General features: G+C 47.2%; 1 long non-coding RNA gene across 1 annotated transcript in view; it reads right to left on the reverse strand.

The window, feature by feature from the left end:
• LOC149464692 (uncharacterized) overlaps positions 1–21377 on the reverse strand; it is a 67476-nt gene that overhangs the window by 20705 nt on the left and 25394 nt on the right. The window contains exon 3 of the long non-coding RNA XR_016312341.1: positions 1823–1921. This is a non-coding gene — a long non-coding RNA (uncharacterized LOC149464692). The remainder of the gene's footprint in view (positions 1–1822; positions 1922–21377) is intronic.

Genomic DNA, 21377 nt, shown 5'->3' on the forward strand with positions numbered 1-21377 from the left:
TTTTAGCTGTTCATGCCTTTTTTTCTCAAGTTAATAGCAGTGCAAGTAACAGGTTTAGTAAAGTTGACGTAAACGACTTCACACAGCGTGACACTGAGGACAGAAATACACCTAGTAACAAACAGTAGGAGTCATTGTGAACACATACGTCACTTACTGCCAGGAATCAATAGTGATGAGGTGATTTAAAAATAGAAGAGACTCATAGAAATAAAAGGAAACAATACACATAAGCACTTTATCTAAACCTTTCAATTAATAATTTTGCCGCTTTGATTATGTAATAGACATTAAAATCTGGTGTGTAGTGCATGAAAATGTGAACTAAGAAAACATCACCCCCAGTAACGTACGTCAATCCAGCTGCATTGCGTTTTGTAGTTATTTCTTATTTCTAAAAGAATACTTACTAAAGTGTAAAAAAATGCTTCTTGACACGTTTGAAGTGGTACACAGTCAGCAGTGTGTAAGAATGAAAGAGGTTCATTGTAACGATAAAACTATTTGTGCTCAAAATTCGCACAGGGAAGCTGAGTTCAGGGACATCCAAGACATTCAGTAATAAATATATGTATGAATAGCTATTTTCTATACCACAGATTATCAAAAGACTTTCAAAACTCCTAAGTATCAAAATGCTAGTCATCACCTTGTGTCTTTGAAGGATAGAAATGTGGTATTACATAATATCCTTGAATGCTACAGAATTGTCGAGTAATAGGTATTTGAGGAGCTGGTAAACGGGTTTATAGTCCTTGTGCTCAAAGGCCCAAGTTTTCTAGTTTAAAATTCCTTTACAACCAGTATCCACTACTTGTGCACAATCTAATACGTTTTCAAAAATGACTGCAACTGCACTTGCAAAGTACAAAGTCTATTTGCCTTTAACCTCCCTGGTGGTATGATTATTTCAGATTTTGGTGCTGAAAGCGGTACCTTTATTTTGCATGGAAATTTGGCATTTTATATTGTAGGCCTGTAATTTTTAGGAATAACTCACTGAAATCTGTCTGAACAAGAGTCTAGTAAACATCCCGGGTATGATAACATTTGAAACACAAAATCATAAATTATAATGTAATAAATAATCATAAAAAATAATATAGTAATACATTTATTTCAATAATATAATCAAACCAAAAACACTGAAATTTGAAATATAGCGTCAAGTTCGCACATCACTGAGCAAAGTCGCAAAATCGTTTTCAGTGTCTGATGATGAATTTCCCCACGAATCATTATCACTCAATTCTGCAAGTAGTTCTAATTTACTATTTCTGTTTTCTAGCATGTCTAAAACCACTTTTGACCTAAAGGGATGCTTTTTGGACGCCATGGACATTTCTCAGTTTTCAGGCAGAAAGAACGGTAAAAATGCAGGCAGGGCACAGGACAAAGCACTAGGGACAAAATGTATGTGAAATGGTTTAATGTTTTACTATGTGATTTTAATGTATTTAGTGAATGTCACTTTTTCACATTTTTAAATTTCCCGCCGTTTGGTCCCCGTACGTCCTGACGTCGCAGGGAACGGAACCCAGAAGACGGATCCGGCATCGGCCGGAGGACATTGCAGGGGACACTGCAGGAGGGACATTGCAGGAGCGAAGGACACGGTAAGTGAAGAAGAGATCCCTGAGCAGCGCTGCAGGATATCCCCAAGTGTAGCTCGGGGTTACTACTTGTGGTGCTGAAACTTTACCCCGAGCTACACTCGTAAATATCTCCAGGGAGGTTAAAAGAATCACACTCACAAAAATGTGTTAAAATCTGTGCATATCTACTCCACCACATTCTATTTGTCTGCAATTCTTACTCTTACCTTCTGTCTATTTTTCAACTCCTTATAACAAGTTCCACCGACAATTATCTTCAATTCACAACTTCTTCTTTCTGTCCTTCCCTTCACAGGAGATACACCCTACAGAGAAAGTTATATAACATAGTGTAATACCATCAATATCTCAATAAAGTGCCCTCCAGTGCTCCACTCTTTTGCCAGTTGTGACCACCAGTGAAAAGTGAAATAACCACTCCACCACCTCACAGACCATGCACCTTACCTGACTAAGTCAGTCAAATAGCATAGGGTAGAAACCAACAATATTCCTGGTTTTCCAATGGTAACGATATGTAGGTCAGAATACTGCTCACAAAGACACAAAGTTGCGAGCGGTATTCTGACCTACATATCATATTTTTTTTAAATATATTCTTCAGATTTTTTTAACATATAAAAAGTAATTTTAACATATATTTTTACATATATTTGTAAATACATTCCAAAAATGTAGATTTGTATTTTTAAAGACATACAGTATATTTGAAAATGTATTTTTAAAAATATGTTTCATATTTTGAAATAAAAACGCATTTCAACATTCAGTATATACAGTATATATGTATTTATTGGAATATATTTTGAAATATATTGAATATGGCCAAAATTGTAGTATTTCAAATATATGTCAATATATTTGGGAAGAATATTTTTAAAATATATTTCAAATATATTTTTCTTCCATGTGGGAGGGAACAGAGATTAGGGAGATAATATCTTGCAATAAAAATTAGAGTGATTTATCTGAGAGACAATAGCTGCAAATATTGTTCAGTAGCTAGACAGTAAGTAGGCAGCTTGGTTAGACAGCAATATAAGAGGGAGAGAAAAAACATTAGAGTGTATTATCTGAAAGGCAATACCTAGTATCTCAGTATTTATATCTACCAGTATTTTTAAGCATTACGGGGGATATATGTGTAAATATATATTCGGTTTTACGTGCTTTGTTTTAATATATGATTTTGCATACACTAATTTATTCATCCAGGGAGATTTAACCAATTAGGTAATTTTTTTTAGTTGGTATTTTAATTTGTATAAGGTTGTTTGTTGAAGGATCTGAGATATTGGCAATGGTGAACTATCACGATTAAGTACCACCCCCTTGCCTGCCCATGAGATCGGCCCCTTTGTAAAAGACAGAGAGTTGCCACAGTTATCCAGGACTTGACAAAGCGCATGCATTGTCGTGGCAACTGGATTGCTTGTGGTTCAGCTTGAATCTCTGTGGCTGTCTTCCACTTTCTCCCAGGACCCATGACATCATTTCTGGTGCGCCGCGGTCCCTGTTCCTGTCAGCCTGCTTCTACCTGTCAAGGGATGAGCATTCCTGGTTCCGGAAATAGTGAAGAACCTCCTGCGCTCCTAACGAAGTCCCTATACAATTAATATATAAAAGGTACAGCTGCCAACATCCAATCATGTACCTAATGATCTATATGTGAATAATACAAATAATGATGTGGCGCTAATACCATGTGAAACCCACCAACGTGAATACAAATATAAAACAATATATGGAAAATAATAAAAATAAACAAATCATGCAAAGTGATAATGATGACAAGTGCCAACAACACTCGCACAAACATGTGTACAAATACAATAAAATAAAATAAAATAAAATAGAAGTGCCAAGAAAGAGTCCAAATGAGACCAATAAATCAATAATGCCTAATCTAAAAGTGATGTAAAAATTATATACCTTATAACAAAACGTCCAAAATAGGACTGCACATAAAAGTGCTAAACACAACCCCCCAAGAAAATGCACTAATGGCATAAATTCCCAAACCCGCATAGAAACAAACAATGTGACACACAAAAAACAAAACGCACCTAAATGGTGCATGCGTGATAATAAACAACAAATAATCACATAAACATAACGTGCATCAAAACACAGAAAAAAACGCATACCACTAAAATGCGTATACTAAACACAAAATACAAATAAAAAGTCCAGTGTGGTGAATAACACCTAAATTCTGTAAGATGATAAACCCTTTGTGACGGTGAATACTAGGTGATAACAGGTGCCAGGAAGGTATTCAAAAAATGGCTGCAATGCCCACTCACCTCCTTGTCTCGACCCGCACAAGGCCAAAACACCTTTAGGATCTCTACAATGGATCCTCCATGTATGGAACTGCTCCAAAATCTCGTCACTCTCCCCACAATGGTCTCCCCTCAAGTATAAGCTCAATGCAGTAGATCTCCTCTCCAGGCAGATATGCAATAAGTGGCCAATCATTCCATCATGAAACATAAGTAAACACTTCCATAGTGTAATACCATTTATTAAAGGAATATGGTAACAAGCTTCTGCAATATGCACTCACATTTTACTCCATCTTTCTTACAGCATTGATTTTTTTCAAACCTCATGTCAGATGTAGTTGCATGGGTGTCTCAATATGGTGCCCAGACCGGAAGTGCGTCACCACGTGGCGACGCGTTGCATCACATTAATCACGTGACTTCATCAGGGCTAACCTGATAGGGTGACCAATCTAACTCATATATATATATATATATATACATATATGCACCCTCTCCCCGAGGCAATCTAGGCATAATAGTAATAATAACATATAGGGTCAAAGGGGATATCAATACCACTCCACCTTAAATGAATGGATCCATACCTGATATATTATGATGTTGTTCACTTTCTGTACCAGTAAAGTTCCATTTGATTTTAATGGTTTTTTACACTCTGAGAACATATTGCGAGGGCCGTACAGCTAGCCTTTTACTAATATTTTACTACTATTCAGAATTGATCTCAGTAACTAGCGTAGTACCCGTCACATCTGCAGCCCCTTTAAGACACCCAGTTGAGCTTTTCAACCCCTGCTGCACAAACTGTTTCTTCTCTCCCTGTGCAATGATGGATATGTGCAGGGAGAAGGGAAGCAAAAAGGAATCTTATTGGCTGCAGCTGCAGATTGGACAATGCCCACCCCTAGCAATGGGGCAGGGAAGGGATCTGATTGGCTGCATTGACTGGGACCTTTATCTCAGCCTACTGGCAGACTTGTGGTAAACTGAGACCTGCAGGAGTGGGCTGTGGGAACCCAAAGAGTGATTGTGTGTTGTCTGGGAGGGAGATGCCTGACTTCCAGGAGTCAAGGGTTCAGGTGGCTGTTTCCAAACTGAGAAGTGCTGCTGCTGTAGAGCCTGCTACTGTTGATTGCAGGGCCACATGCTGTGATACAAAGCTGCTGAGAGGAGCATGGGACAGTGCTGCTGCAGTGCCATTTTGTGCTGCAGTGAAATGACCATGTGCTACTGTGCTGGTTATGCTGTCTACAAGAGGAACTTATTGCTCAGGGAGTCAAGCTGCTATTCCAGTACCCTGCTGTTCCCGTTTCCTGGAGTTTCCATTGTTCCAGAGGGTCCCAGAGTTCCAACTGTTCCAGTTTTCATGTTATTTCAGCTGTTCCAATGTTGTGGTGCTGAGAGAAAGCTGCATCAGGAATCCAGATGTACTTGAAGGAAACTCCAGTCATCATTTACCTATGAACCATCAGAAATGGTGAGAGGTCTTTTGGCCACCTGGGCCTTGTTGCAGTTTGTTTCAGTATAGCATTCCACCATGAGAAAAGGGCCCTGTAGGTGGCAGTGCTGTTGGTAAAACCCCTCTGGCCAGTGGCTAGGCAGGGCGGTTTGTTTGTAGACAGACCACTTTTCCTAAGTGATAGGCCCACCTCCTAAATACTGAGGTGTATTTGCAGTTTGCCTGTATTTGATATCGTGAAATACTGTGAATAGAATTTACTAAAACTGGAGCAGAGAGCATGTGGAGCAGCTTGGTATAGTAACCAATGAGCTAAAAACTTCAGCATGTTCACTTAAGCTTTGAAAATGAAAGGTAAAAGTTGATTGGTTGTCATGCACAGCTGCTCCAGTCTGTATGTATTGCAGCTGTTTCGCGTTGTTTAACCAAACTTTTATTACAGGGCTTATTTTACTTATTATAAAGCCCAAACAATTCAGCAACTTCTTCAAGAGTATCATTACAGCATGAAAGTGGAAACTGGTCAAAATATGCTATCTTTTCTGCTAGATACACGCTAAGCTATCTTTTCTGCCCAATATACACAGATCTCACACAAGTGCTAAAGAACATTTTTGTATGTAACCTATATATACATATGTTTATTGCACAGATTGCAGAGTCTGTACAGGACCTAAGTATGTTTTATTTTACATACAAACCTCTAGCCTTGTATTAAACCTTGAATAGACCACATCCGTTACCACATCCTGGACTATGTTTCCTTAATAATAGCAACATGACAAACATAAAAAATTTGCATCTTAAAATAATGTGCTGGTTTGCTTATAAAAAGTTTTTGAAATTTTGTCCAGGTTTGTGTCTTACAGCGAAAAGCAAATTGATATAATGATCATCATGTAAACATATGTTAGCGAACTGTGCCTAATAAATGCTAAAAAAATCTTTCATTAGTGAATTGGTAGTCTATTCCAGTGCCACCTCTAATTAGGTATTGCATTATGTAATTTGAAATGTCATTGTCTCTTAAATCAGATTACACCACAAATGCTCACTTACCTTAGTAAAAAAAAGCAAAGTTCTTTTTGAATACCCAGCCACATGCAGTAAAATTTAAAAAAATAGAATTTTTCCTTGCACATGATGCTGAATGAATGAAGTGAACAAAGCTTGACCTTATTCACTTTGTTAACTTTTGTTCCTACCCTTGCTTTGAAAGTGAATGTATTAAAAACATATCTGGTAGACAAGCACCTTTGTTGTCAGTTTTTGGTCCAGAGTGTTTAGGCTTCCATATGCCCTATTTCACATAGAAATATCATGCAACCAATTATTATTATTATACAGGATTTATATAGTGCCAACAGTTTGCTCAGCAGTTACAATATAACAGGAGACAATACAGGAACAATACAATTCAATGGGCGGCACAGAGGCTTAGTGGTTAGCACATCTGCCTTGCAGTAAATGGGTCATGGGTTTGATTCCCGACCATGGGGCCTCCTGCATGGAGTTTGCATGTTCTCCCTGTGCTTGCGTGGGTTTCCTCCGGGTGCTCCAGTTTCCTCCCACACTCCAAAGACATGCTGGTAGGTTAATTGGATCCTGTCTAAATTGGCCCTAATATGTGTATGTATGAATGTGAGTTAGGGACCTTAGATTGTACACCCCTTGAGGGTTAGGGACTGATGTGAATGTTCAAGAAGGTTAAGTGGGCCCTGCTCCTTGGAGCTTACAATCTCAGAGGGAGGGGCTAGTGGTACAAAAGGTAATAACTGTGGGGGTGGACTGTTAGGAAGAAGAGAAGATTCCATTATCAGCTGAAGGCATGATAGGTTTCGTTGAAGAGATAGGTTTCAGAGATCACCTAAAAGTGAGCAGAGTAGCACTTTTACATGACCAAAATGATAGCTTATTTAAAGTGGTTCTGAATACTGAAGGTTTTTTACCTATGCATGAAGGTAAAAAACCTTCAGTGTGCAGCTCCCCCCTCAGCCCCTCCTAATACTTACCGGAGCCTGATCGTGATTCAGTGCTGTTCACGAGAGCCTCGGCTCTCCCAGGTCTCTCTCTCCTTATTGGCTGAGACAAAGCAGCGGGAGCCATTGGCTCCTAATACTGTCAACAGCCAGAAGAGGGAACAAGGGAGGCCTAGCTATGCTCTGTATGTCTTATGGACATACAGGGCTGGCTCAGGAGTGAGCATTTGGTTCTAGTTTTGGAGTGGGGTGTTGTTTACGGCTTCCAATATTTGTTATTCTTTTTTATACATTTATTACATCTTCATGTTCTTGTGTCGTGGGACTACACCTGTCGCAATTGCCATCCATGTTTCAGTCTGCAAAAATGTAGAGTATTCCCCCTGAGCTAAATATGTACCTAAAAGATACTAAGCAGCTAACACCTTGATCCTATACCTATAGGTGAAAAATGCAAACAATAATAAAATAGTGTAATGCTACATATAACAATATATGTTCTATATAAATGATGATAAATAAACCAGTGATATATTAAACGTGAAAAATAGTGAACATATGTGAATCCACATGAAAGGTCCTATGCTTGGACTCAATTAGTGAACTATAAAATATCAGTGATAAATAAACTCATAAAATAAACCCAATCCCTTTTGCTGGATAAAAAACAATTGTGTCCTTATTACCCGATCTCCTGGGACTTTAACCACACTGACATCATACAGCAACACAGGTTTCACTTCCACTGGATAGGCAGGTAACCTTACAAATGTCAACTTATTTTCATGTAGCCCACAGCCCCGCTCCTCCTCCTTCAGGCTCATCACCCACAATGAGAGCAGACCACAGAACAAACTAGTTCCCACAGCAGGCTGGGAAGTCCCAGGAGATCAGGTAATAAGGAGTGCACATTCAGGAAGGATCCAGGGGTGATCCAAAAGGCACATTGGCCCTTTGGGGTCGCCGGCTTGAGGTGAGAGGCCATTGCAGCCAGTGAAGGTTATCTTATCGATGTACACACACTGCACATATTGCATGCCCTGGAGCAGTGAAGCACCTTGATTGCATCTTTCACATGTATTGGACTTTTATTATCAATTTATTAATTTTTTCACGTATTGATTTATTGAATGCATTTTTCTATTTATTATATGTAGAGATGAGCGAAGAAATGAAAAATTCGATTCGACTGATTCGGCGAATTCGTGGACAATATTCGATTCGAGTCGAATAAATTCGCTGTGAATTTAACTTAAAAAAGGGTGTTTCTAGGCTTCAGAGAGACTTAATATTAGTGCAGAACACTGTACCTTTAATTTAAATGCCCTTGGAGTCTGCTGGGGAAGAGAAATAATACTGTCTGTCAGTATGACATGCAGATGAGTGCCGTCGATCTTAGAATCACTGCACACTTCACTCCTTTGGCCAGTCACGGGGCCAAAACCAGTGTTTGGAGCCACAGTGTGGCGGTGGAGGCAGCAGCAATGGGAGGCCATACAGCAACCTATGACAAAATGGAAACCAGCAGGAGCGTGAGGAGACCTGAAAGTGGCACATGGCAGAGTGGGAGCAATGGGAGGCGGTACAGGGACCCAGGTCACACTATGGGCCCAGCAGCAGCGTGACCAGGCGGTACGGGGGCCCATGGCCGATATGGGGCTTGGTGGCACCTATGGAAGGCCTGTAATCTGCCAGCAACCTATGACAAAATGGACAACCGCAGGAGTGTGAGGAGATTTCAAAGTGGCACATGGCAGAGTGGAAGCAATGGGAGGCCGTACAGGGACCCAGGTCACACTGTGGGACCAGCATCAGCGTGAACAGGCGGTACGGGGGCCCATGGCCGATTTGACCTCATTCATCCCATAGTCCTGCCGACTCACGAATAGCGTGGCCTCCTCAAAGGGCCTGAGCAAGCGCAGGTGTCACACATGAGCTGACAATGGCTGACATCTAAGTTACACAGGGAGTACCTTTATCCGCTTTTAACATCAGGAAATCTGTGATGGCCTTTAGCTGTTCGTAAAGGCGGTCTAACATATGTAGGGTTGAATTACACCTTGTTGCAACGTCACAGCATGAGGAGTCGGTACGGGGGCCCATGGCAGATTACATGTCTGGCAGCAGCTATGTGAGGCCCGTAATCTGCCTGCACCCTATGTCAAAAAATTTAACACACCAGCAGTGTGAAGAGACCTGAAAGTGGCACATGGCAGCAGAGTGTGGCGATGGAGACAGCAGCAATGGGAGGCCGTACAGGGACCCATGAGAGACTCTAGACTTGGCAGCAGCATGAGGAGGCGGTATATAGGGGCCCATGGCAGATTAGGGGCCTGGCAGCAGCTATGTGAGGCCCGTAATCTGCCTGCACCCTATGTCAAAAAATTTAACACACCAGCAGTGTGAAGAGACCTGAAAGTGGCACATGGCAGCAGAGTGTGGCGATGGAGACAGCAGCAATGGGAGGCCATACAGGGACCCATGACAGACTCTGGACTTGGCAGCAGCATGAGGAGGCGGTATATAGGGGCCCATGGCAGATTAGGGGCCTGGCAGCAGCTATGTGAGGCCCGTAATCTGCCTGCACCCTATGTCAAAAAATTTAACACACCAGCAGTGTGAAGAGACCTGAAAGTGGCACATGGCAGCAGAGTGTGGCGATGGAGACAGCAGCAATGGGAGGCCGTACAGGGACCCATGACAGACTCTAGACTTGGCAGCAGCATGAGGAGGCGGTATATAGGGGCCCATGGCAGATTAGGGGCCTGGCAGCAGCTATGTGAGGCCCGTAATCTGCCTGCACCCTATGTCAAAAAATTAAACACACCAGCAGTGTGAAGAGACCTGAAAGTGGCACATGGCAGCAGAGTGTGGCGATGGAGACAGCAGCAATGGGAGGCCATACAGGGACCCATGACAGACTCTGGACTTGGCAGCAGCATGAGGAGGCGGTATATAGGGGCCCATGGCAGATTAGGGGCCTGGCAGCAGCTATGTGAGGCCCGTAATCTGCCTGCACCCTATGTCAAAAAATTTAACACACCAGCAGTGTGAAGAGACCTGAAAGTGGCACATGGCAGCAGAGTGTGGCGATGGAGACAGCAGCAATGGGAGGCCGTACAGGGACCCATGACAGACTCTAGACTTGGCAGCAGCATGAGGAGGCGGTATATAGGGGCCCATGGCAGATTAGGGGCCTGGCAGCAGCTATGTGAGGCCCGTAATCTGCCTGCACCCTATGTCAAAAAATTTAACACACCAGCAGTGTGAAGAGACCTGAAAGTGGCACATGGCAGCAGAGTGTGGCGATGGAGACAGCAGCAATGGGAGGCCATACAGGGACCCATGACAGACTCTGGACTTGGCAGCAGCATGAGGAGGCGGTATATAGGGGCCCATGGCAGATTAGGGGCCTGGCAGCAGCTATGTGAGGCCCGTAATCTGCCTGCACCCTATGTCAAAAAATTTAACACACCAGCAGTGTGAAGAGACCTGAAAGTGGCACATGGCAGCAGAGTGTGGCGATGGAGACAGCAGCAATGGGAGGCCGTACAGGGACCCATGACAGACTCTAGACTTGGCAGCAGCATGAGGAGGCGGTATATAGGGGCCCATGGCAGATTAGGGGCCTGGCAGCAGCTATGTGAGGCCCGTAATCTGCCTGCACCCTATGTCAAAAAATTTAACACACCAGCAGTGTGAAGAGACCTGAAAGTGGCACATGGCAGCAGAGTGTGGCGATGGAGACAGCAGCAATGGGAGGCCATACAGGGACCCATGACAGACTCTGGACTTGGCAGCAGCATGAGGAGGCGGTATATAGGGGCCCATGGCAGATTAGGGGCCTGGCAGCAGCTATGGGAGGCCCGTAATCTGCCTGCACCCTATGTCAAAAAATTTAACACACCAGCAGTGTGAAGAGACCTGAAAGTGGCACATGGCAGCAGAGTGTGGCGATGGAGACAGCAGCAATGGGAGGCCGTACAGGGACCCATGACAGACTCTAGACTTGGCAGCAGCATGAGGAGGCGGTATATAGGGGCCCATGGCAGATTAGGGGCCTGGCAGCAGCTATGTGAGGCCCGTAATCTGCCTGCACCCTATGTCAAAAAATTTAACACACCAGCAGTGTGAAGAGACCTGAAAGTGGCACATGGCAGCAGAGTGTGGCGATGGAGACAGCAGCAATGGGAGGCCGTACAGGGACCCATGACAGACTCTAGACTTGGCAGCAGCATGAGGAGGCGGTATATAGGGGCCCATGGCAGATTAGGGGCCTGGCAGCAGCTATGTGAGGCCCGTAATCTGCCTGCACCCTATGTCAAAAAATTTAACACACCAGCAGTGTGAAGAGACCTGAAAGTGGCACATGGCAGCAGAGTGTGGCGATGGAGACAGCAGCAATGGGAGGCCGTACAGGGACCCATGACAGACTCTGGACTTGGCAGCAGCATGAGGAGGCGGTATATAGGGGCCCATGGCAGATTAGGGGCCTGGCAGCAGCTATGTGAGGCCCGTAATCTGCCTGCACCCTATGTCAAAAAATTAAACACACCAGCAGTGTGAAGAGACCTGAAAGTGGCACATGGCAGCAGAGTGTGGCGATGGAGACAGCAGCAATGGGAGGCCTTACAGGGACCCATGACAGACTCTGGACTTGGCAGCAGCATGAGGAGGCGGTATATAGGGGCCCATGGCAGATTAGGGGCCTGGCAGCAGCTATGTGAGGCCCGTAATCTGCCTGCACCCTATGTCAAAAAATTTAACACACCAGCAGTGTGAAGAGACCTGAAAGTGGCACATGGCAGCAGAGTGTGGCGATGGAGACAGCAGCAATGGGAGGCCGTACAGGGACCCATGAGAGACTCTAGACTTGGCAGCAGCATGAGGAGGCGGTATATAGGGGCCCATGGCAGATTAGGGGCCTGGCAGCAGCTATGTGAGGCCCGTAATCTGCCTGCACCCTATGTCAAAAAATTTAACACACCAGCAGTGTGAAGAGACCTGAAAGTGGCACATGGCAGCAGAGTGTGGCGATGGAGACAGCAGCAATGGGAGGCCGTACAGGGACCCATGACAGACTCTAGACTTGGCAGCAGCATGAGGAGGCGGTATATAGGGGCCCATGGCAGATTAGGGGCCTGGCAGCAGCTATGTGAGGCCCGTAATCTGCCTGCACCCTATGTCAAAAAATTAAACACACCAGCAGTGTGAAGAGACCTGAAAGTGGCACATGGCAGCAGAGTGTGGCGATGGAGACAGCAGCAATGGGAGGCCATACAGGGACCCATGACAGACTCTGGACTTGGCAGCAGCATGAGGAGGCGGTATATAGGGGCCCATGGCAGATTAGGGGCCTGGCAGCAGCTATGTGAGGCCCGTAATCTGCCTGCACCCTATGTCAAAAAATTTAACACACCAGCAGTGTGAAGAGACCTGAAAGTGGCACATGGCAGCAGAGTGTGGCGATGGAGACAGCAGCAATGGGAGGCCGTACAGGGACCCATGACAGACTCTAGACTTGGCAGCAGCATGAGGAGGCGGTATATAGGGGCCCATGGCAGATTAGGGGCCTGGCAGCAGCTATGTGAGGCCCGTAATCTGCCTGCACCCTATGTCAAAAAATTTAACACACCAGCAGTGTGAAGAGACCTGAAAGTGGCACATGGCAGCAGAGTGTGGCGATGGAGACAGCAGCAATGGGAGGCCGTACAGGGACCCATGACAGACTCTAGACTTGGCAGCAGCATGAGGAGGCGGTATATAGGGGCCCATGGCAGATTAGGGGCCTGGCAGCAGCTATGTGAGGCCCGTAATCTGCCTGCACCCTATGTCAAAAAATTTAACACACCAGCAGTGTGAAGAGACCTGAAAGTGGCACATGGCAGCAGAGTGTGGCGATGGAGACAGCAGCAATGGGAGGCCGTACAGGGACCCATGACAGACTCTGGACTTGGCAGCAGCATGAGGAGGCGGTATATAGGGGCCCATGGCAGATTAGGGGCCTGGCAGCAGCTATGGGAGGCCCGTAATCTGCCTGCACCCTATGTCAAAAAATTTAACACACCAGCAGTGTGAAGAGACCTGAAAGTGGCACATGGCAGCAGAGTGTGGCGATGGAGACAGCAGCAATGGGAGGCCGTACAGGGACCCATGACAGACTCTAGACTTGGCAGCAGCATGAGGAGGCGGTATATAGGGGCCCATGGCAGATTAGGGGCCTGGCAGCAGCTATGTGAGGCCCGTAATCTGCCTGCACCCTATGTCAAAAAATTTAACACACCAGCAGTGTGAAGAGACCTGAAAGTGGCACATGGCAGCAGAGTGTGGCGATGGAGACAGCAGCAATGGGAGGCCGTACAGGGACCCATGACAGACTCTAGACTTGGCAGCAGCATGAGGAGGCGGTATATAGGGGCCCATGGCAGATTAGGGGCCTGGCAGCAGCTATGTGAGGCCCGTAATCTGCCTGCACCCTATGTCAAAAAATTTAACACACCAGCAGTGTGAAGAGACCTGAAAGTGGCACATGGCAGCAGAGTGTGGCGATGGAGACAGCAGCAATGGGAGGCCGTACAGGGACCCATGACAGACTCTGGACTTGGCAGCAGCATGAGGAGGCGGTATATAGGGGCCCATGGCAGATTAGGGGCCTGGCAGCAGCTATGTGAGGCCCGTAATCTGCCTGCACCCTATGTCAAAAAATTAAACACACCAGCAGTGTGAAGAGACCTGAAAGTGGCACATGGCAGCAGAGTGTGGCGATGGAGACAGCAGCAATGGGAGGCCTTACAGGGACCCATGACAGACTCTGGACTTGGCAGCAGCATGAGGAGGCGGTATATAGGGGCCCATGGCAGATTAGGGGCCTGGCAGCAGCTATGTGAGGCCCGTAATCTGCCTGCACCCTATGTCAAAAAATTTAACACACCAGCAGTGTGAAGAGACCTGAAAGTGGCACATGGCAGCAGAGTGTGGCGATGGAGACAGCAGCAATGGGAGGCCGTACAGGGACCCATGAGAGACTCTAGACTTGGCAGCAGCATGAGGAGGCGGTATATAGGGGCCCATGGCAGATTAGGGGCCTGGCAGCAGCTATGTGAGGCCCGTAATCTGCCTGCACCCTATGTCAAAAAATTAAACACACCAGCAGTGTGAAGAGACCTGAAAGTGGCACATGGCAGCAGAGTGTGGCGATGGAGACAGCAGCAATGGGAGGCCGTACAGGGACCCATGACAGACTCTAGACTTGGCAGCAGCATGAGGAGGCGGTATATAGGGGCCCATGGCAGATTAGGGGCCTGGCAGCAGCTATGTGAGGCCCGTAATCTGCCTGCACCCTATGTCAAAAAATTTAACACACCAGCAGTGTGAAGAGACCTGAAAGTGGCACATGGCAGCAGAGTGTGGCGATGGAGACAGCAGCAATGGGAGGCCGTACAGGGACCCATGAGAGACTCTGGACTTGGCAGCAGCATGAGGAGGCGGTATATAGGGGCCCATGGCAGATTAGGGGCCTGGCAGCAGCTATGTGAGGCCCGTAATCTGCCTGCACCCTATGTCAAAAAATTTAACACACCAGCAGTGTGAAGAGACCTGAAAGTGGCACATGGCAGCAGAGTGTGGCGATGGAGACAGCAGCAATGGGAGGCCGTACAGGGACCCATGACAGACTCTGGACTTGGCAGCAGCATGAGGAGGCGGTATATAGGGGCCCATGGCAGATTAGGGGCCTGGCAGCAGCTATGTGAGGCCCGTAATCTGCCTGCACCCTATGTCAAAAAATTTAACACACCAGCAGTGTGAAGAGACCTGAAAGTGGCACATGGCAGCAGAGTGTGGCGATGGAGACAGCAGCAATGGGAGGCCGTACAGGGACCCATGAGAGACTCTGGACTTGGCAGCAGCATGAGGAGGCGGTATATAGGGGCCCATGGCAGATTAGGGGCCTGGCAGCAGCTATGTGAGGCCCGTAATCTGCCTGCACCCTATGTCAAAAAATTAAACACACCAGCAGTGTGAAGAGACCTGAAAGTGGCACATGGCAGCAGAGTGTGGCGATGGAGACAGCAGCAATGGGAGGCCATACAGGGACCCATGACAGACTCTGGACTTGGCAGCAGCATGAGGAGGCGGTATATAGGGGCCCATGGCAGATTAGGGGCCTGGCAGCAGCTATAGGAGGCCCGTAATCTGCCAGCACCCTATGTCAAAAAATTAAACACACCAGCAGTGTGAGGAGACCTGAAAGTAGCACATGTTTGAGGCATGATTCATGGCGGATTTAGTCAGTTGTGTCAGGAACTGGTGGTTTGAAATCCAGACTAATCCACGCCTGATTCATTTTCACAAACGTGAGTCTCTCCACACTTTGGGTGGACAGTCGTGTCCTCCGCGGAGTTACAATACCTCCTGCCGCACTAAACACGCGCTCCGATGCCACGCTACTGGCCGGGCATGACAGCCTTTCAAGGGCAAATTCAGCTAGTTGGGGCCAAAGGTCAAGTTTCGTTGCCCAGTAGTCAAGGGGATTGTCTACCTCGGTTGGCAGGGTGCTGTCCAAGTAGGCCCAAGCCTGTTGTTTGAGCTCCTGCTCCAGGTCCACCTGATGCTGCTGCTGCTGCTGCGGCTGGTTAGTAGTTTCCTCACTGCGCTGGTGAAGAAAGCTACTCATCATCGACTGCAGACTGAGGCAGCCACTGCTGGTGGAGCTGCCACTGCTCCTACCACCCCACCCCTCCCCTGCTGCCATGCCAGCGGAACGCGAGCGCACAGGGCCCACAGTGTCTGAGGATGGACGTTGGCGCACAAAGGCAGAGACCAACTGACTACATAGGTGGTTTTTATAGTACGTAATTTTGGCCTCCCTCTCAGCAGGTGTGAAAAAGGCCACCATTTTGGACCGGTAGCGAGGGTCCAACAAGGTGGACAGCCAAAAGTCATCCCTCTGTCTGATGGTTATTATTCGGCTGTCGCTACGCAAGCAACCGAGCATGCTATGGGCCATTTGTGCCAAGGAATGCGAGGGACTCCCTGCCTCCATCTCCACAGCATACTGCCACGGTGCGTCTGGGTCCTCTGTCTCCTCCTCCTCCTCCTCTACCAGATGCTCCTGCTCCTCCACTCCTGTCCGCTGAGTGGAAAAACCACCCATTTCACTCAATAATTCCTGAGCACAAATGTCCTCCTCTACCTCCTCCTCTTCTTCCTGTCCTGCCCCCACAGGGGTCATGTGGCGTTGAGATCTGTGCGCCACGTCTACCGCACCCTGACCAGCCATTGTTAACAGCATTTGTTCCAGGACGTGCAACAGAGGAATGACGTCGTTCATCCCATAGTCCTGCCGACTCACGAATAGCGTGGCCTCCTCAAAGGGCCTGAGCAAGCGGCAGGTGTCACGCATGAGCTGCCAATGGCTGACATCTAAGTTACACAGGGGAGTACCTTTATCCGCTTGTAACATCAGGAAATCGGTGATGGCCTTTCGCTGCTCGTAAAGGCGGTCTAACATGTGTAGGGTTGAATTCCACCTTGTTGCAACGTCGCAGATCAGGCGATGCTGTGGAATTCCGTTCTGCCGCTGCAGCTCAATGAGGGTGTTCTTTGCGGTGTAGGAATGGCTGAAATGCATGCACAGTTTACGTGACATTTTAAGGATGTCTTGCAGTGGGATGGTGGATTTTAGGAACCGCTTGACAACCAGATTGAACACGTGAGCCATGCATGGCGCATGGCACAACCTTCCTTGACGCAGAGCAGACACCATGTTCTTTCCGTTGTCAGTCAACATGGTTCCGATTTTTAGTTTGCGCGGAGACAGCCATCTGTCGATTTCTCTGTTCATTACACTCAGCAGTTCCTCCCCTGTGTGACTACGTTCGCCAAGGCATACCAGGTGCAGCACAGCGTGACACCGTTGCGCCCTGCACATGTGATATGCCGGTCGGGTAATGGGACTCTGCACGGGGGTGGCGGCTGAGGACACGGCGGAAAAAGAGGTGGTAGAGGCGGACATGCTTGCTGGACCAAGGACGTGCAAACGTGGAGGCAAAAGCGTCGTGACCTGTCCAAGTTGCTGGTGCGGCTGTGCCGGCACCACGTTCACCCAGTGGGCCGTAAATGACATGTACTGTCCCTGACCGTAGTTACAGCTCCACACGTCGGCGCTGCCGTGCACTTTGGCAGAGACCGACATGCTCAAAGACTGGCCCACCATCTCTTCTACATGTGAATGCAGGGCTGGCACTGCCTTTTGGGCAAAGAAATGACGGCTTGGCACTCTCCACCGCGGCGCGGCACAAGCCATCATTTCTCGGAAAGGTGCTGAGTCCACCAGTTGGAAAGGGAGGGACTGCAGCACCAGCAACTTGGACAGGAGGACGTTCAGCTTTTGCACCGTCGGGTGCGTGCTCGCAAACTGTTGTCTCTTGGATACGGATTCCAAGAAAGACTGTTGACGGAATCCGAGAAGAGGAGTAGCAGGAGAAGGAGCATCTGAACGAGCGGAAGATGCCAATGAGCGACAACTCCCCTCAGCAGAGGTGTTGGAGCCTTGACTGGCTGATAGAGGGCGATTGACGACGTCGGGTGACGGAGCAAGTAACGGAGCGGGTGATGGAGCGGGGGCTGGGGCAGGCAGAACCGCCGTATGTTTATCACGGTTTTCCCAGGCCACCGAATGGTGACGCTGCATATGCTGACGCAACGCTGTAGTCCCAACATGGGCCCCCTGGCCACGCTTGCATTTCTGGCCACATAGTCGACATACGGCTACGTTTACTTCCTCGGGCGGCTTGAGGAAAAATTGCCACACCACCGAGTAGGAAACTTTGCCCCCGCTACTCTTCACTGGCTGACTGCTACTTCCTCCGTGCGCACCGGCACCACTACTGGCCGTGGTGGTAGGCTGCAGTGGAGCTGGTGCTCTACTCCGTGGACGTTTGGCTCCACTGACACTGATGCGACCCTGCTGCTGTCTCCTGGGCAACCCACCGACTGTTTTGCTCGCTGCCAAGCTGCCACCCTCTTCTCCTGATGATGCGGAAGAAATTGCCTGATGACGACGAGGCTGCCAAGTGCGATCAACCTCCTCATCATCAAGTAGGGTCTCCGCCTCACTACTAGCCCCCTCGGCTGCGTCTGGGTCAGGAGACAGACCTGTCTCTAGACCGGCTACCGAGCCACTCTCCTCGCCAGTACTTGTTCGCTTGGCTGCTGAAAAGGCCGATGTCTCCCCCCGTTCCTGACCGCCCTCTGTTAGCTCTTCCTCACTGTACAGTGGGGCTGAGCCCACAGCATGCGATACTTCGCTTGGTGAGGGAACAGCAAAGGACAGGGGCAGGTAGAGGACACGTGATTTCAGTGGGCTTGCTCCCGGGCCATGCCAACTAACGGTTGTGTCTGACGTACCCACCGACCGTTGGCTGTAGGTGTCAGAGGTGACCTGGGAAGAGGAAGACGACCGAGCCAACCAATCAATGACGGCAGGGTTGTCGGTGGAGACACGACCGCTGGATGACACCGGGAGCACTGGCCTCTGGCTGCGAATACTGCTGCCTCGACCCCTTCCTCTGCTGCCACGTCTGCTCGCTCCTAAAACATTGCCTCCTCTGCCACTCCTCTGCATGTTGTCTGACATACTATTTAATTCAACGATTAGGTGTCCCTGAGTAACAATTCTCTGGCACTCAGTAACAATTCTGTCTGTCCCTGAGTATGAATTCTGTGGCCCTGAGTAACAATTATGTGTCTGTGCGAGTAACAATTCTGTGTCTGTGCGAGTAACAATTCTGTGTCTGTGCAAGTAACAATTTTGTGTCTGTGCGAGTAACAATTCTCTGGCACTCAGTAACAATTCTGTCTGTCCCTGAGTAACAATTCTCTGGCACTCAGTAACAATTCTGTCTGTCCCTGAGTATGAATTCTGTGGCCCTGAGTAACAATTCTGTGTCTGTGCGAGTAACAATTCTGTGTCTGTGCAAGTAACAATTTTGTGTCTGTGCGAGTAACAATTCTCTGGCACTCAGTAACAATTCTGTCTGTCCCTGAGTAACAATTCTCTGGCACTCAGTAACAATTCTGTCTGTCCCTGAGTATGAATTCTGTGGCCCTGAGTAACAATTCTGTGTCTGTGCGAGTAACAATTCTGTGTCTGTGCAAGTAACAATTTTGTGTCTGTGCGAGTAACAATTCTCTGGCACTCAGTAACAATTCTGTCTGTCCCTGAGTAACAATTCTCTGGCACTCAGTAACAATTCTGTCTGTCCCTGAGTAACAATTCTCTGGCACTCAGTAACAATTCTGTCTATCCCTGAGTATGAATTCTGTGGCCCTGAGTAACAATTCTGTGTCTGTGCGAGTAACAATTCTGTGTCTGTGCAAGTAACAATTTTGTGTCTGTGCGAGTAACAATTCTCTGGCACTCAGTAACAATTCTGTCTGTCCCTGAGTAACAATTCTCTGGCACTCAGTAACAATTCTGTCTGTCCCTGAGTAACAATTCTCTGGCACTCAGTAACAATTCTGTCTGTCCCTGAGTATGAATTCTGTGGCCCTGAGTAACAATTCTGTGTCTGTGCGAGTAACAATTCTGTGTCTGTGCAAGTAACAATTTTGTGTCTGTGCGAGTAACAATTCTCTGGCACTCAGTAACAATTCTGTCTGTCCCTGAGTAACAATTCTCTGGCACTCAGTAACAATTCTGTCTGTCCCTGAGTAACAATTCTCTGGCACTCAGTAACAATTCTGTCTATCCCTGAGTATGAATTCTGTGGCCCTGAGTAACAATTCTGTGTCTGTGCGAGTAACAATTCTGTGTCTGTGCAAGTAACAATTTTGTGTCTGTGCGAGTAACAATTCTCTGGCACTCAGTAACAATTCTGTCTGTCCCTGAGTAACAATTCTCTGGCACTCAGTAACAATTCTGTCTGTCCCTGAGTAACAATTCTCTGGCACTCAGTAACAATTCTGTCTATCCCTGAGTATGAATTCTGTGGCCCTGAGTAACAATTCTGTGTCTGTGCGAGTAACAATTCTGTGTCTGTGCAAGTAACAATTTTGTGTCTGTGCGAGTAACAATTCTCTGGCACTCAGTAACAATTCTGTCTGTCCCTGAGTAACAATTCTCTGGCACTCAGTAACAATTCTGTCTGTCCCTGAGTAACAATTCTCTGGCACTCAGTAACAATTCTGTCTATCCCTGAGTATGAATTCTGTGGCCCTGAGTAACAATTCTGTGTCTGTGCGAGTAACAATTCTGTGTCTGTGCAAGTAACAATTTTGTGTCTGTGCGAGTAACAATTCTCTGGCACTCAGTAACAATTCTGTCTGTCCCTGAGTAACAATTCTCTGGCACTCAGTAACAATTCTGTCTGTCCCTGAGTAACAATTCTCTGGCACTCAGTAACAATTCTGTCTGTCCCTGAGTAACAATTCTCTGGCACTCAGTAACAATTCTGTCTGTCCCTGAGTAACAATTCTCTGGCACTCAGTAACAATTCTGTCTGTCCCTGAGTATGAATTCTGTGGCCCTGAGTAACAATTCTGTGTCTGTGCGAGTAACAATTCTGTGTCTGTGCAAGTAACAATTTTGTGTCTGTGCGAGTAACAAATCTCTGGCACTCAGTAACAATTCTGTCTGTCCCTGAGTAACAATTCTCTGGCACTCAGTAACAATTCTGTCTGTCCCTGAGTAACAATTCTCTGGCACTCAGTAACAATTCTGTCTGTCCCTGAGTATGAATTCTGTGGCACTCAGTAACAATTCTGTCTGTCCCTGAGTAAGAATTCTCTGGCACTCAGTAACAATTCTGTCTGTCCCTGAGTAACAATTCTCTGGCACTCAGTAACAATTCTGTCTGTCCCTGAGTAACAATTCTCTGGCACTCAGTAACAATTCTGTCTGTCCCTGAGTATGAATTCTGTGGCCCTGAGTAACAATTCTGTGTCTGTGCGAGTAACAATTCTGTGTCTGTGCAAGTAACAATTTTGTGTCTGTGCGAGTAACAATTCTCTGGCACTCAGTAACAATTCT

The sequence above is a fragment of the Staurois parvus genome, unplaced genomic scaffold, assembly GCF_062004578.1.
Source record: "Staurois parvus isolate SC_StPar_1 unplaced genomic scaffold, SC_StPar_1.0 ptg000149l, whole genome shotgun sequence".
Classification (NCBI taxonomy): Eukaryota; Metazoa; Chordata; class Amphibia; order Anura; family Ranidae; genus Staurois; species Staurois parvus.